The sequence below is a fragment of the Hyperolius riggenbachi genome, chromosome 6 (genome assembly GCF_040937935.1).
Source record: "Hyperolius riggenbachi isolate aHypRig1 chromosome 6, aHypRig1.pri, whole genome shotgun sequence".
NCBI classification, from domain to species: domain Eukaryota; kingdom Metazoa; phylum Chordata; class Amphibia; order Anura; family Hyperoliidae; genus Hyperolius; species Hyperolius riggenbachi.
This window is the reverse complement of record NC_090651.1, coordinates 104,099,161-104,114,463: the sequence shown is the minus strand read 5'-3', so window position 1 is coordinate 104,114,463 and position 15,303 is coordinate 104,099,161. Positions and strand designations below refer to the sequence as shown.

The 15,303-nt window shown below is 45.4% G+C and overlaps 1 protein-coding gene across 1 annotated transcript in view; it reads right to left on the bottom strand.

The window, feature by feature from the left end:
* TLCD4 (TLC domain containing 4) overlaps window positions 1–8,317 on the bottom strand; it is a 128,346-nt gene extending 120,029 nt beyond the window's left edge. Inside the window, exon 1 of the mRNA XM_068242589.1 lies at window positions 8,157–8,317. The gene's annotated coding sequence lies outside the window, so the exon portion shown is untranslated. The remainder of the gene's footprint in view (window positions 1–8,156) is intronic.
* Between the last annotated feature and the right edge of the window lie 6,986 nt (window positions 8,318–15,303).

Here is a 15,303-nt window from a genome sequence, read left to right as displayed (position 1 = left end):
TTCATACAGGATTTTGCAGATTTATGCTGCTGGAAAGACAGCCCAATTAAATCCCAGCAAGCTGGCATTCGAATGGCCCATTTTCAAGCTACGGAAATTTGCATACAAAATGTGAATTCGTCCGAACAAATAGCATCATATTGACCATTCCTATTTTATGCATCACTGCAAAAACCAGAATATGGTTATGTGGGTGGGAAATGACAGCAGCCAAAGGGTCTTGGTTTATACCCCAGTCCCTTTCAAACTATGCCCATTTTATTATGCCACCTGCATTTTACCAAGTTCTATTTGCATGTCTTTCATAAGGCCATGATTACCGTACATTCATTATAACCAGCACAGCAGCCACATTCATAGTGATGGCTAGCGCATTGCCGTGTGTTCATTATTTAGGTTTAAATGTGCCCTTCTACTTTGGAGACCAGTGGGGGCTAATTTCTACTTTATTATATAAAGTGAGTGCTGCAGATGGATAGTAAGGCTGTTTGTATGAAGCATAAGCCTAGACCAACACAAATGCTTGTCAAAAGCAAGTATATGGGTTTATGAAAGGATTACCAGACAGAAGCCCAATTCAGTCAACTTTACTCGAGTTTTCTTAGAGGGAGGAGATGTTTTCAGACCTTATCAATAAAATACATTTTCAGTTTACAACAAGCTAAAAGTACTAGGGACTCTGAAGCAACAGAAATTTGGTGGCCGCCATATTCATCCCCTTATTAACAATGCCAGTTGACTGGCTGTCATGCTGAGCTTCTGGTTGTGGTTGATTTTGAGTCAAACACCTGCAACAAGCATGCAGCCAGTGGAGTCAGATTAGAGTGAAAGCATATGATCTGCATGCTCATTCTGGCCCAGTGACTCAAAATTATAGAGTATCAATTTAAAAGTCAGGTAACTAGCATTGTTTAGAGAATGAAGAGGGTGACATCCATATCCCTATCATTTCAGAGTCCCTTTAACACTGAGGCTTGGTTCAAACTAGGTTTACTGGAGGCAAAGCACTAGTATACAGTATCTGAATAGTGCAGATGTGCTGTGTAGCTCTGTTGCAGTGTCTGCTGCACTTGGGAGTGGATTCAGGCTATTCTATTGGATGGATGGCAATGCATCCACTGCCATAGAAAAGCTGTGCAGGTTTGATTTGCCCATTGTGGAAACCATACAAAAACCTAGAGATGTGTGAACAGGCTTATAGGAAAGAATAAGTCTATTTTGCACGTCCGCTGATCTGCTGTGGTCAGCTCTGTGAAACGGTCTGGCAGTGGACCTTATATGAACCAAACCTTTAGGCTACTTGCACACCAAGACGTTGCGTTAGGTGCCACGTTAAGGTCGCATAACGTGCACCTAACACAACGTATGGTGCTGCAAGAAAGGACGGTAAAGTGAGCCGCGTTAGGCGGCTCTATCCCTACAAGGTCTCCCAGAGTGGCGCTGATTGGCCGGCGGGACCACGTGATGCGGAGCGAGACACTCCGCATCACGTGGTCCCGCCAGCCAATCAGCGGCCGCCAGTGCAGTGAATATTAAGTAGCCATGTGTGCGGCTACTGTAGCTGGCTCTCCCCGCCTCCTCTCCGCCCCCCCACTGAGCATGTGCAAACAGTCTAACGCGGCTATAGCCGCTCTAACGCCGTAGCATGCTGCACTTTCCCGACAACGTGCAGCGTTACATGTAACACAACGTGGGCTGTGTGAACAGCCCACTTGTGTTACATTGCTGTGCGTTGGGGGAGCGTTACAGGCGCCTGTAACGTCCCCGTGTGTAAGCAGCCTGAAGGACAACTGATATGGAGGCTGCCATATTTATTTCCTTTTAAAAACTACCAGTTGCCTGGCTGTTCTGTTGATCTTTGGCCCCAGTAGTGTCTGAATCACACAAGAACCAAGCATGCAGCTAATCCAGTCAGAATCACCTGATTTGCTGCATGCTTGCTCAGGGTCTATGGCTTAAAGTATTATGCTGGGTACACGTTACTTTTTTTGTGCGATTTTGCGACCCGATCGTTTTTGACACGATTCCACACTCAATTCCGCGCTTGATTCTCTTATCTGCATTCGTTTAACTTTTTCTTATCTTTCTCCATTCACCGCTATGAGAAATCAAGCGCGGAAACGATCGGGAGCAATATCGGACATGACGGATTTTATCTATCTGATCCATCCATCGTACGGAAAATCGTACCGTGAGTACCCAGCATTAGAGGCAGAGGATCAGCAGGATAGCCAGGCAACTGGCATAGCTTAAAAGGAAATAAATATGGCAGCCTCCATATCAGTTGTCCTTAAAGGCTTGGTTCATACTAGGTGCACTGACAGTTCAGTTGTCCTTTAAAACTCGTACACACATGGAACTTTCCCCCCAATTATTGTCCAAACTTGGTCTGTGAACGTGTGACAAACAACTAGAAAGTGACTGATAACAGGCAGTATGCCCGATACAACAGGCAATTCAACTTTCACGACTGTTGGGCTAATATAGTTTGAATGACTTGTACTTGTTTTGAATGTGGCCACATCGTGAAGTCTGTCATTCACTTGCGTGCATAGTATGCATATGAGTTCGTTCAGTTGGTTGGTGTGTGGAAAATGTTGTGCAATGGCTTTTTCGTGTGGTCGCTCATGTGGTTGGGTTGGTTATGCGGAAAAGTTGCACGTGTGTACGAGCCTTTATAAACAGTAGCGGTGCACAAAATTCTTGCCAAGATCCTGAGATAGAATGTGAGTAGAATTCTCCTTACATGTAAATCTGCACTGAAACAGGAAGTGGAATCTGAGCTAGCAAATGAAAGCCACTGATGTAGATCAATTCCCTGGCAGACGAATAAAGTCCCACTACTGTGAAAATAAATACGTTCAGTAAAGAGGTGTAAAAAATACATAATGACCAAATATGTCTGTAAAGAGGTACCGAAGAGGGAAAAGACAGAGGACATCGCGTGGGAGCGATCCGTGCGCATGGGGCTGGAGGAAGCCCCAGGTATGTATAACACTTTTATAGCTCTGGTACACTTTAACAACATGACGGGAGTGCGATTAAGGACGCGCCCTGCCATGGCCAGCAGCATGCACAGTACTGCTTGACTTGACTGCTGTAGGAAGCCAAACAGCTGATCATGGAAAAGGACCAGGAGGACAGCAAGGGACATACAAGCTTACAGGAGACCCAGGTAAGTTAAAGGACACGGTTTACCTTCAGCTCACAAAATAATAATACTTACAGGTCCTCCTGTTTGGATGGGCAACTGGCTTTGTGTATGAGCAACACTTCTGAAGTACGCATATCCACAACGCTCCCCATGGATGTTGTACACATGCGGGTGTGAGAGAGGAACTACAGGGGGCGTGGAGTGAACACAGCATGCGCCACTCCATTGGCTTCCCCTCAACCTCACATCAAGGGGGAAGCCCATGCAAATGGGGAGCTTTAAGTATTTAGACTCCATACTACACATCATGTACAGTTTAACAATCATGGGGTCAGTTCAGATGAGCTTTAGGTTACATGGCTGCATTATGATCAATAGCAGGTGGATTTCATTTGCTAGTACATCACATCTTCAACTTCCAGTCAGTGGGGTTTTGCATTTTAGAAACATTTTCAGAGCTAGTATGGTTGAGGTGAGCCAGCCAAAGTCCATAGCTCTCCAATCGCAGCAATGTCTACAAACTTACAGCTTTCTAATAGGCCAAATAGTGTGGGTGTATTATTACTACAACCTTTCTGATACCTTGCAGTTCGAGAGGGTACTGTCCACCCAATCATGTTAGTGGAACTTCTCTATATACTTTCATGCTGGATCACCTCAACCATACTACCTCCAAATTTGCTGCTTATTCCTGAATAGGGATGTGCACCAATATGAATGTGGACACAGCACATTCTCTTACTGTACACAGTGCGTGAGTTCCCCCGGCCTGCACAGGAACTTTACATTGGGCTAATCAGATTCTGAAAGCTTATGTCAGGTACCCTACCAGTACAAATAGTGAATGCCTTAAAGTGACACTGAAGCGAATAAAAAAAAATATGATATAATGAATTGGTTGTGTAATACGGATAATAAATAGAACATTAGTAGCAAACAAAAGTTTCATTTTTATTTTCAAGTATATAGCTTTTTTTTTCTTCTTATAACATAGCATCATTCTCTAATTGCTGTTTCCACAATACACTTAGCATTTTACATGATTTCACAGAGCAGGCTACTGACCCCTTGAACTTTTCTCTGCAGAAAGATCATAAACAAAGAAGAAACAGACACAGTTGAGATAAGTGCTTCAAAAGACAGTGCTGTCCACGACTTATTAAGTCGCAGAGCTCAAAGAAGCTCTTTTGCATAGATAACAACTGAATTTTCTTAGAAGAAATCAGAGTTGCTGAAATGAAAAAGTTTTATACATACCTGGGCTTCCTCCAGCCCCATAAGCTCGGATCGCTCCCTCGCTGCTGTCCTCAGCCTTTGGCAGCTCCAGTACTGGGTCCCGTCACTTCAGCCAGTCGCGGTACAAGAGAAGTGCACTCTCTACGTAACTCCCCAGTGGCTGCTGGAGAGATACGCAAAGAGAGATACGCACTTCACTTACGTCAGACTGGCCGCGACTGGCTGAAGTGACGGGACCCGGTACCGGAGCTGCAAACAGCGGAGGATGATGGCATGGGAGCAATCCGAGCTTATGGGGCTGGAGGAAGCCCCAGGTATTTATAAAAAAAACTTCATTTCAGCAACTCTGGTACACTTTAACTCTTCCTGTACTGGAAACATTAGACTCATATCTGTGCTACTAATGTTCTATTTCTTAGCAGTACTACACATACAAATCGTTATATCGTAAGGTTATTTTCACTTCAGATTCCCTTTAATAATAATAAAAAAATCTAACTGGTAACTCAATCACTGGTTTCCAAATTTGTCAAGCTCTGTGCAAATTACTGATTGCGCCCACAGGAATTCTGTTTCCTCTAGACTAGAGCAAGAAAATCTCCTGGAGCTAGTATGGTTAAGGGCCTGTTCAGACTGTCAGCGTTTGTAGAACGCGTATAAATTCAAAGAAACGCAAGTTGAAAAACGCATGCGTTTTTCTTGCGTTCTAATGCGTTTTCTATTGCGTTTTGCACAAACACGTGACCCAGGGGAAAAAAAGAATTATGGGAACCGCAGAGGAAACGTACGCTAAAAATGCAATAGTACGCGTTTTTGATACGCGTCCATAGACTTTCATTGCGTCCGTTTCTATGCGTGACGCACAGAACTGCATGCAGCAATGCGGATAAGAAACGTGTGCGTCTCATACGCATACATGTGAACTAGCCCATTCAAAAGCATTAGGAGCCGTTTCTATGCGTTTTTGGTACCCAGACACGTTCACTGAAAACGGCTAGGAACGCGCATAGTCTGAACAGGCCCTTAGGTCTCCCAGCGAGAAAGTCCATAAGGCAATTTCACTAATATGATTAGGTGGACAGCACCCTTTCAAACTCCTAGATTTCAGATAGGTTGTAATAATATGATGATCACACTATTCATTTAATTACAATGCTGCAAGTTTTAGATGTTGCTGTGATTGGAGAACTGTTCCTATAGATTTTCTCATTGGGTTACCAAAATCATACTAGCTCTAATCACCAAAGAGGTCTCAGGTTTTAGGCCTGGAACCCACTGAAAACCGCAAACGCAAAACGCAACAACTAGCGTTTTGTCTGAGCGGTTTGCAAGCGGATTCATGTGCGTTTTTGGTCGTGTTTTGCAACATTGTATTTTTTCCTCAGCGGTTGTGTAGCGTTTTGCGTTTTTATCCTGATTGGTCCTGTGAATTATTTTTAATTTTGTTACAGTGTGCTGAAACGCAAAACGTTAGCAAAACTGCTCAGTTTAGGTTTTGCTGAGCGTTTCTGCTAGCGTTTCAATACTTTACATTGAAGCGCTAACGCTCCCAAAATGCTGCAGGTCCTGCGTTTGCGTTTCTGGGAAACGCAAACGCTCCTGTGGAAGTTGCCCCATCCATTAACATTAGCCCAGCGTTTTGGCAAACTGCTAGCGTATCGCAGTGCTGCCAAAACGCTGCCAAAAGCGCTCCTGTGGGTTCCAGCCCTTATACTTACCTGGGTCTTCCTCCAGCCCCCTTGAGGCCGATTGGTCCCTCCCCATCTCCCCGGAGCGCTACTGTCTCCCTCTGGATGGCCTGATATTCTGCAGGGTTGTGGAGTCAGTACAAAAAACTCTAACTCAGACTCCGCAGTTCATGAAATCACCGACTCTGACTCCAGGAACCCATAATTGCTCCAACTCTGACTCTTCGACTCCGACTTCACAGCCCTGATATTCTGGCTGTGTCACGCGTGAGCAGCCTGGCCCTGCGCACTCCCCCATTGCACTCTTGTAGCTGGGAGGGTTCTGTGCCTGCATGGTAGTTATTGCATAATGGGGGAGCGCATGCTTTTATGCATGCACGACGAAGTGCAACTTAGCCACAGTACTGGGCCATTCAGCGGAGACAGGAGCGGCCCGGCAAGATGGCGAGGGACTGAGCAGCCTCAAGGGGGCTAGAGGAAGCCCCAGGTAAGTGTAAACCCCTTTAAAAGAAAATTTCAGCTCAATACTATTCCTGAGTTTGATTCTCACTTAAAATAATTTGAAGTGAGAAGTATTTATGGTGGATGCCACATTTATTATTATAACTATTATTATTATTATTATTATTATTATTATTGAAGGAAACCTTAGCCCTAATGAAATTTAAAGGAGAACTGTAGTGAGATGTATATGGAGGCTGCCATATTTATGTCCTTACTTCCTAAGCAATACCAGTTGCTTGGCAGCCCTGCTGGTCTATTTGGCTGAAGAAGTGTCTGAAACACACCAGAAACAAACATGCAGCTAATCTTGTCAGATTTGTCAAATTTGTCAGAAACGCCTGATGTGCTGCATGCTGGTTCAGGGCCTATGGCTGAAAGTATTATTGGCAGAGGATTAGCAGGATAGCCTGGAAATAAATATGGCAGCCTCCATATACCTCTAACTACAGTTCTCCTTTAAGATGGGGGAGCAGGCATATGTAAGTGGGCTCTCCTGATGCCCACCGCTCCCCCGTTCTCCTCAGTCCCCTTCTCCATACAGATGGCAACAACTAAGGTATCATTTAACTTTTAAACAATATTAGTTGCCTGGCAGTCCTATCCTGCTCATCTCTTAGGCTGCAGTAGTGTCTGAATCACACCTAAAAGCTAGTTCAGGGTTTATGGCTAAATTAAAAGGCACATGATCAACATTTGCATTGTTTAAATATGTCAGCCTCCATATACCTCTCACTTTAGAGCACTGTACAGTTAAAAATAGAGATAAGGGCACAATCCAAAAACTGTGGTGGTATAGGAGATTGTAAGCTCCCTTGGTGACAGGTGCTATATACACAAGCCAGAGCTATAGGAACATTGGAACAAGTGAAATAAACGTTACCGAGACAAGTTTTAGCCACAGGGACAATGAAGTTCACTTTACTATTTTAGCATGAACATGGCAAGGCTGCATTCCCCACTGCAAAACATATGAATCCTGCAAATGTCACCACTGCACACATCTGACACACAGACTGATGAACTAGAATGAGGACAAGCCATTACCCAGACACACGTCTTAATTAAACATCATTCAAATAATCCAGCACAGCACAGAGCGATCAGTGCTTGACTGGAGCAAGTGTGCCAAGTGTGCCCAACAAAGCAGGGGCATAACTACAAATCTAGGGGCCCCGCAGCAAAACTTTACTGAGGCCCCCCAACGTTAACACCATTTCCCTTGCATACCCCTAGTGACACTCAGAGCCTGGTGGCCCATCTAACAGGAGTGATATAACAAGTGTGGACATCATACCCTTCACACCCATAACAAATATAGCCACAATAACACCTGATCTGAAGCATGGACCCCCTTATCTGTGCACGTGAAGTAGTACTTAGGGCCCCCTTTCAGCTCTGAGGCCCCCCTGCAGTCGCAGGGACTGCCCCCCTGTAGGTTATGCCTCTGCAACAAAGGAATAGCAGAAATGTAAATACATATCAGACCTCCACTCAAATAAGACACGGCTGATGGACTCCCTTGGCTATGAATGAGCACAAAGGAGGCCTAGCGATCATAAGCAACAGTGCTTTACCTGCTGGAAGGGGTCCTACATGAAGCCCAGTGTGAGGCTGGTGGGCTCATAGCTGTCCTAGCTGCAGGGGATCATGTTGGCTGATGCGGGGAGGAGGATGAGGCGTCCACATGCAGCAGGCTGGAATGGAGCTCGGATCGCTGACACTGTGTATCATTCAATGTGAGTGGATGGGAATATTGTGTGTTGTGCTCTGCCGCCCCCTCCCTGAGCCTCGCAGGAAAGGAGGAGGCGGTGATCAGAGCTGGAGAGGGGATGCTGCCGCTGGAGAAGCAGCCACTGGGCTGCACTGTATTGCAATCTAGCTGCTGCTTGCTACTGCTGGATTAGGTTTCAGCCGCTCTGGTAACCCCTGTTGTGCCAAGCTCACCATCACTGGCTGCTGTGATCAGGTGGCCCCATTCAGAGAGGAGGAAGCCCACACTACAGCCTCCCATACACTGTAAGATGGGTTTAATAGATTAGACGTTTGTTTGGTGAAAAACTTGTATCAGATGGAATTCTATTAAAGAACAGGGCTCTCCCAGGCGATATGTTGAACAAACAATGAACAAAAACAATCATTCTTTACTCAAATCAAACATGGGTGAGAGGGTACAAGGCTAGAAGTGGCAGGTTTTCTATTGATATTCGATCAGACTGTTTCTAAAATGACACCTGAAGTGGCAGGTATGTGAAGGATGCCATATTTATTGCCTTTTAAACAATACCAGTTGCCTGGCAGCTCTGTTGATCATTCTGGCATTAATAATGTCTGCATTACAAACCTGAAATATGCATGCGGCTAATCCAATCAGACTTAGGCCGGATCCACACTATAAGCGCTTTTGTGAGTGCTTGAGTTTGATTAGCCCTTGCTGAGCGCTTATTAAAAAATCGATCCCATTCACTTTCATTAAAATCGCTGTAGAAATAACCGCGATCGTGTAGATGGAAAAACATATGCAATCGCTGCGATTTTTAACGCAATTTTAATAAAAGTAAATGGGAGAGATTTTTTTTAACAAGCGCTAATCAAATGCAAGTGCTCACAAAAACGCTTATAGTGTGGATCCAAGGTGAGAGGGATATGGAGGCTGCCATTAGGGCTGCTCAAAACCGAAACCGGGAGACATCCGGATAGTTGCTATCCGGATATCTCCCAGTAAACCTGTGCGGTTGTCAATCTTACCTGTCTGACGTCTTCTTCGTCCGTCCCTTGGCGCCTCCCACGATGCGCTCCCCACGTGCGTCACGTGATTACAAACACTTCCTCCTTCAACACGGAAGGAGGAAGTGTTTGTAATCACCTGACCGCCGCTTGGAGCGCATCGTGGGATGCGCCGAGGGACGGACGAAGAAGACGTCAGACAGGTAAGATTGACACCCCCCAACAATACCAGTTGCCTGGCAGTCCTCCTGATCCGGTGTCTCTAATACTTTTAGCCATAGATCCTGAACAAGGATACAGCAGATCAGGTACTGTGACTCAGGTTTTAACTGGATTAGCCATGTGCTTGTTCCAGGGTTTTCACTCAAACACTACTTATGCCAGTAGATCAACAGGACTGTCAGGCAACTGTAATTGTTTAGAAAGCAATAAATATGACAGCCTCCATATCCCTGTCGCCTTGGGTTTCCTTTAACTTGCCCATACACCTAGCGATAATGGACAGATTCAACCAAGAAACAAATCTATCGGTGCTCAAATCTAGTTAGGTAGAGATGAAGAGAGATGGACACAGCTGCTAAAATACCCTTTATTAGTGGCTGGGTAGACACACACAAGTTACAGCAGTGGGGGGATGGCGAAGTCTGACAGCTGTTTCGCAGGGACTAGCCCTGCTTCATCAGAGACTCTGATGAAGCAGGGCTAGTCCCTGCGAAACAGCTGTCAGACTTCGCCATCCTTCCACTGTTGTAACTTGTGTGTTACTAATAAAGGGTATTTTAGCAGCTGTGCCCATCTCTCTTCATCTCTACCTGACTGAATTGTGGAATATTTATGGAGCACGCTGCAGGTAAGCCCAGTGTGGTTGTATCTGTCCCTGCTGCATTTAGTGCCAGTGTCTTCAACCCTCTTTGCAACCAATGTGCTCAAATCTAATTAGAGAGAAATCTGTCAGCTGCCCATACACCGCAGGCCGATTCCTGACTGATTTCAACATGAAATCTCTTGTCCACCACCTCACCACTGACCCCTAGTGTATAAATGTGCCCCCATGTGTGTATTCATATATTGCCGGTCCTGTGTCGCCCACTACGTTGTGGTGGGTGACACAGGACAGGTAATGTATACATGCACACACAGGGGGCACATTTATAAACGGGGGGAACAGCGGCTTCGGTTTTGTTGCTCGCCCCTATATCACTCCCCGTTACCGCCGGGCACCCGATCGACCATGATGGCCTGACATCTTGCAGCATTTCCGATCGATACATGCGACCGATTTTAGACCAAAATTGGTTGCATCGTCGATCGAGCATGCCCTTGGCGGCACTGATTATCCTGGTCGATCACCAGCCATGTCAAGAGATGTATGGCCACCTTAAAGTAAACCAGAGATCACAAATTGTAAAGAATCTGTAACCCGATTTATCTGTTAGCACTCAGCCCCAGCTGAGAGGAATCCACCAGACACTGACTCAGATACGATTACCAAGGATTTATTTGTGACCTAACAGTGGTCACCAGTAGCTTCACTCATCCAGTTACACTTTAACTATACAATACACTTCCCTTGCAAATCATAGGTCAAAACAACACAGTCTTCTCCTCTTCATAGCCGGTGCACCGGTAAAAGCTGCGGAATAAAAAGGTTAAGTTACACAGAAACTTTTAGATGAAATTGAGCTACAACAGATCTTCTTGTACAATCATTAACCACTTTACAGCATGTTTAAATCACAGTACCATTCACTGGGGCATAGGGGCTTGGGGTAGGGACAGGTCTACTGAGCAATTCAGTTCCTAAACAGTCTCAGTCCCTTGAAACCAAGTCCAAGCTATATTGCTCAGCAAAACCTTGGGGAACTCATGACTCTTTTCAATATGGTACTGAACAGTTTCCACAGTTTGTTAGTTGGCAATATGGCATCCAACAAATGTCCATCTCTTAGACTCTAAAGGCTCGTACACACGCCGTACTGAAGGCAACGACGGGTCCGTTGTCACCTCCCGCTGGGCGGGTTTTCAGCAGACAGTACAGCGTGTCTAAAGTCTGTCGGCGGACTGATAAGGCTGTTTCTGAACGATCCGCCGGGCGGATCATTCAGAAACAGCTTTATAAGTCTGCCGACAGACTGTACACACACTGTACTGTCTGCTGAAAACCCGCCCAGTGGGAGGTGACGACAGACCCGTCGTAGACTTTAGTGCAGCGTGTGTACGAGCCATTACTCTTTATGTTGTAGCTCTCAATTCACTACACCCCTGAGCACCACTCGTTTGGATAGGGCCTCCCAAAATAACAAACAAAAATGAAGAGTAAATCAAATAATCAAAAAGGTTTATAAAGATAAAAATAAATAAATCAAAGTGCGAAAGTGACCAATACACCCAGCTATACCATCAATATCACCCTCCCGCAATATAACTCTCTTTATATGCAATTTGAACTTTAGGCTGAATAAGTTCTAATTTTGTAACGTTGCAAAACTTGTAAATCCACTTTGTTGACTCTTTATCTCTGTCAGGTATCACTCCACTTCTCACTGTAGCACACTTTAGTATTACAAGATGCAATGAAACTCCTCCTCCACTTATCTTCTTTAATGCTGACAGATTAACAAACTTAGTTATCTCTCACTGACAGGTTCTCTTTATCTCCATGGCTTTTGTTATCTCTCTCTCTTTCAGGCCGTACGCTTAATCACAGATTATACTTTGGTTCACTTCTCATGTCAGACCTTTGGTAATATTGCAGAACACATCAACTGAAGAATAACCGAACTCTAAAGGTCCGTACACACGCAGGACTGGAGGCAACGACGGGTCCGTCGTCACCTCCAGCTGGGTGGGCGTTCCAGCGACAGTCCGGCGTGTGTACAGTCTGTCGGCTGACTGATACGGCTGTTTCTGATCGATCCGCCGGGTGGATCGCTCAGAAACAGCCGTATCAGTCTGCAGACAGACTGTACACACGCCGGACTGTCGCTGGAACGCCCACCCAGCGGGAGGTGACGACGGACCCGTCGTTGCTTCCAGTCCGGCGTGTGTACGGATCTCAACTCTTGACTTGAAAGCAGTTTGACAGGAACAATGCCCGCCCTGCATTTCAAAGGGCTTGCAAGCGAAGCAACCTGGTCGCGTTGCAAGCCTCGCCATGGTGCACTTCCTCCTTCTGGCTTGGTATACTTATGCAGGGGATTAGGGTTAGGTAGCGGGGGTGCAGTGGTTAGGGTTAGACACCTGAGGGTTTTAGGGTAAGTCATAGGTAGAGGGAGGCTTCAGTGTGAGAGTAGAAACTGGATAGACCAGCACCCGAATGGGGACAGACGTGTGCTAGAGTGGAAAGACCCAATAGCCCTCAGAGGGTCAGCAAAGTCCAACACGAGAAGTCCACAGCACCACGTCAGTAATGTATAGCTCTTTTATTAAAAGAAATACAAAGAGATAGCCATAGCAGCGACAGACGCTGTTTCGGACAAAGTCCTTCCTCAAGCTGTATCAGGCTCTCTCTGAAATACAATCCAATTGCTACTCCTATATATACTAGCTGTCAAAACGACATAACCAATCAGGATGCAGGGTATATGGAGGACCTGATGGGGAACTGCAAGAAAGCCAAGTAAGCTACACCCACTAGGATAAAGAGCCAATCACTGTCAGACCCAAAAATTCAAATATTCCCTTACCTCCTCCTTCCAACTGACAAAAATGTGGAGGACCTGATGGGGAACTGCAGCTCACTCCCCGTGTGCCATGCCAAAGCACTTCCTGGAACGTCATGGTGACATCATGACGTACGCATTGACGCATGCATAAACGTAAATATACGCGTCAAAAAATCTGCATGATTACATGCGTACAAGTGTCTGCGCATGCGTAAAAATGTCCGCATGAATCCCAAAAGTGGGAAATAGAAAAAATGCAAAAAGGCACAATAAATATGTACACAAATATAGAGCGTGCAATATGCAAAGTGATGATGGCATGACAATAGGGGATATCAAAAACCATGCTAACCTACATTAGCCAAAGTATGTTCACCCATAAAAAATTAATGGATGAAAAGTGGGCCTATCTGTGAATATCAAAAGTCAAAATACAGGTTCCCCCATATCCTATCTGCATCCCGACCACATAAAAGAGACACACATTACAAATATTAGAGCCATAGATATAAACCAACAACCCCTTACACTAAAAAAGAAAGAGATTGTGGATCACAATATATCACAAGCATGCCACCCCCCAACCTCCACCCATAACCAAGCTATACCAAGTATCGAAGACAACGGAGTTAGATACAAAAAGAGAGATCATAGTCCCTGTTAAGTCCGCTATTACCCAGTGCTCCCAGGCGTTTAATCCAGAAAGCTTCCCTCCTGAGAAGATCCTTCGCTCTATCCCCCCTAAAGTCGCTGGGAACCCCATCTATGACTTGAACTCTCAGTTGCGAGACCGTATGGCGGCATACAGTAAAATGCTGAGAAACAGCTTGTTCCATATTAAGTGTTCTAATAGCAGATTTGTGAGAGGAGATACGTTCGCGCAGTCGTTGTGTGGTTTCACCCACGTACACCAACCCACAAGGGCATCTAAGCAAATATACAACATATGAAGAATCACAGGTGTAGAGGCCCCGTATAGAGAACCTCTCACACCTGGATGGATGCGCGAACGTATCTCCCCTCACAATATGGCTGCATAAATGGCAGCCTAAACACGGGAAAGTGCCCCTTCTAGAGGTCACCGCAGGGATAACAGGCCTAGATTTAATTTTATCTCTTACTGTAGGGGCCCGCTTAAATGAGAAAAGGGGCGGATAGCGGAACTCCTCAATATGAGGAAAGGATTCTTTCAAGAGGCCCCAATGTTTCCTCACAATAGACCCCAGCTGATTGCTGCAGGTATTGTAACGGGAAACAAAGGGGAGTCTTGGCCCAGAAGCACGTTTCCTACGTGAAGGCAATTCATCTAAGGTATATTCAGGGTAACCTCTACGCCTAAACTTATCCCTCATTTCCACAATACGGGTCTCCCTGACGGCAGGATTAGAGACAATCCCCCTGACTCTACCCAACTGGCCACCCGGAATATGTTCACGGGTAGATTTAGGATGAAAGCTGGTAAATTCCAGCAAAGAATTTCGGTCAGTTGGTTTGACAAATAGATCAGTTTGGAATGTCATTCCAGAACGGATCACCATAGTGTCCAAGAAGGCAACACGATCGGGGTGCACATGCGCCGTCAACCGAATACTCGGACAGCTCTCATGAAGATCATTAAGGAAGACCGCCAGGGCCTCCTGGGGCCCCCTCCATACGCAAAATATATCATCGATATATATCGTAACCAGCACACAACATGCCTACGATAATATTCATGAGTGTAGACAAATGCCTCCTCAAAGAGGCCCATATAAAGGTTTGCGTAGGAGGGGGCCACATTTGATCCCATGGCGGTCCCCCTGCACTGTTGATAGTATACGCCCTCAAAGACAAAATAGTTTTCCTCCAATATAATCTTAAGTAGAGAAATAGCAAATTTTCTCTGCCCCTCAGAGAGATCCGATTGGGTAAGTAAGAACCAATCCACAGCCTCTACACCCCCATCGTGTGGGATGGAGGTGTAGAGGCTTTCTACATCAAGAGTTACCAAATAAAAATCAGAAGATCCGACATTCAACAACCTCAACTTATCAAGGAACATGGTTGTATCCTTGAGATATGAATCTAATAATACAACAAACGGTTGCAATAACTTGTCCAAAAATTTGGCCAAAGGGACAAAAATCGAACCTACCCCAGCCACAATGGGTCTCCCCGGTGGCTGGAGTAGGTTCTTATGGATCTTAGGTAGCGTATAGAATTGGGGGGTTGCAGGGTGGTCACATAGTAGAAACCTACGCATATCCTCATCTATTATATTACTAGAATAGGCCTGATCTAAGGCAGTCTGTATTCTTCTGCGTATATGGTGAATAGGATCACCAGTTAGTCT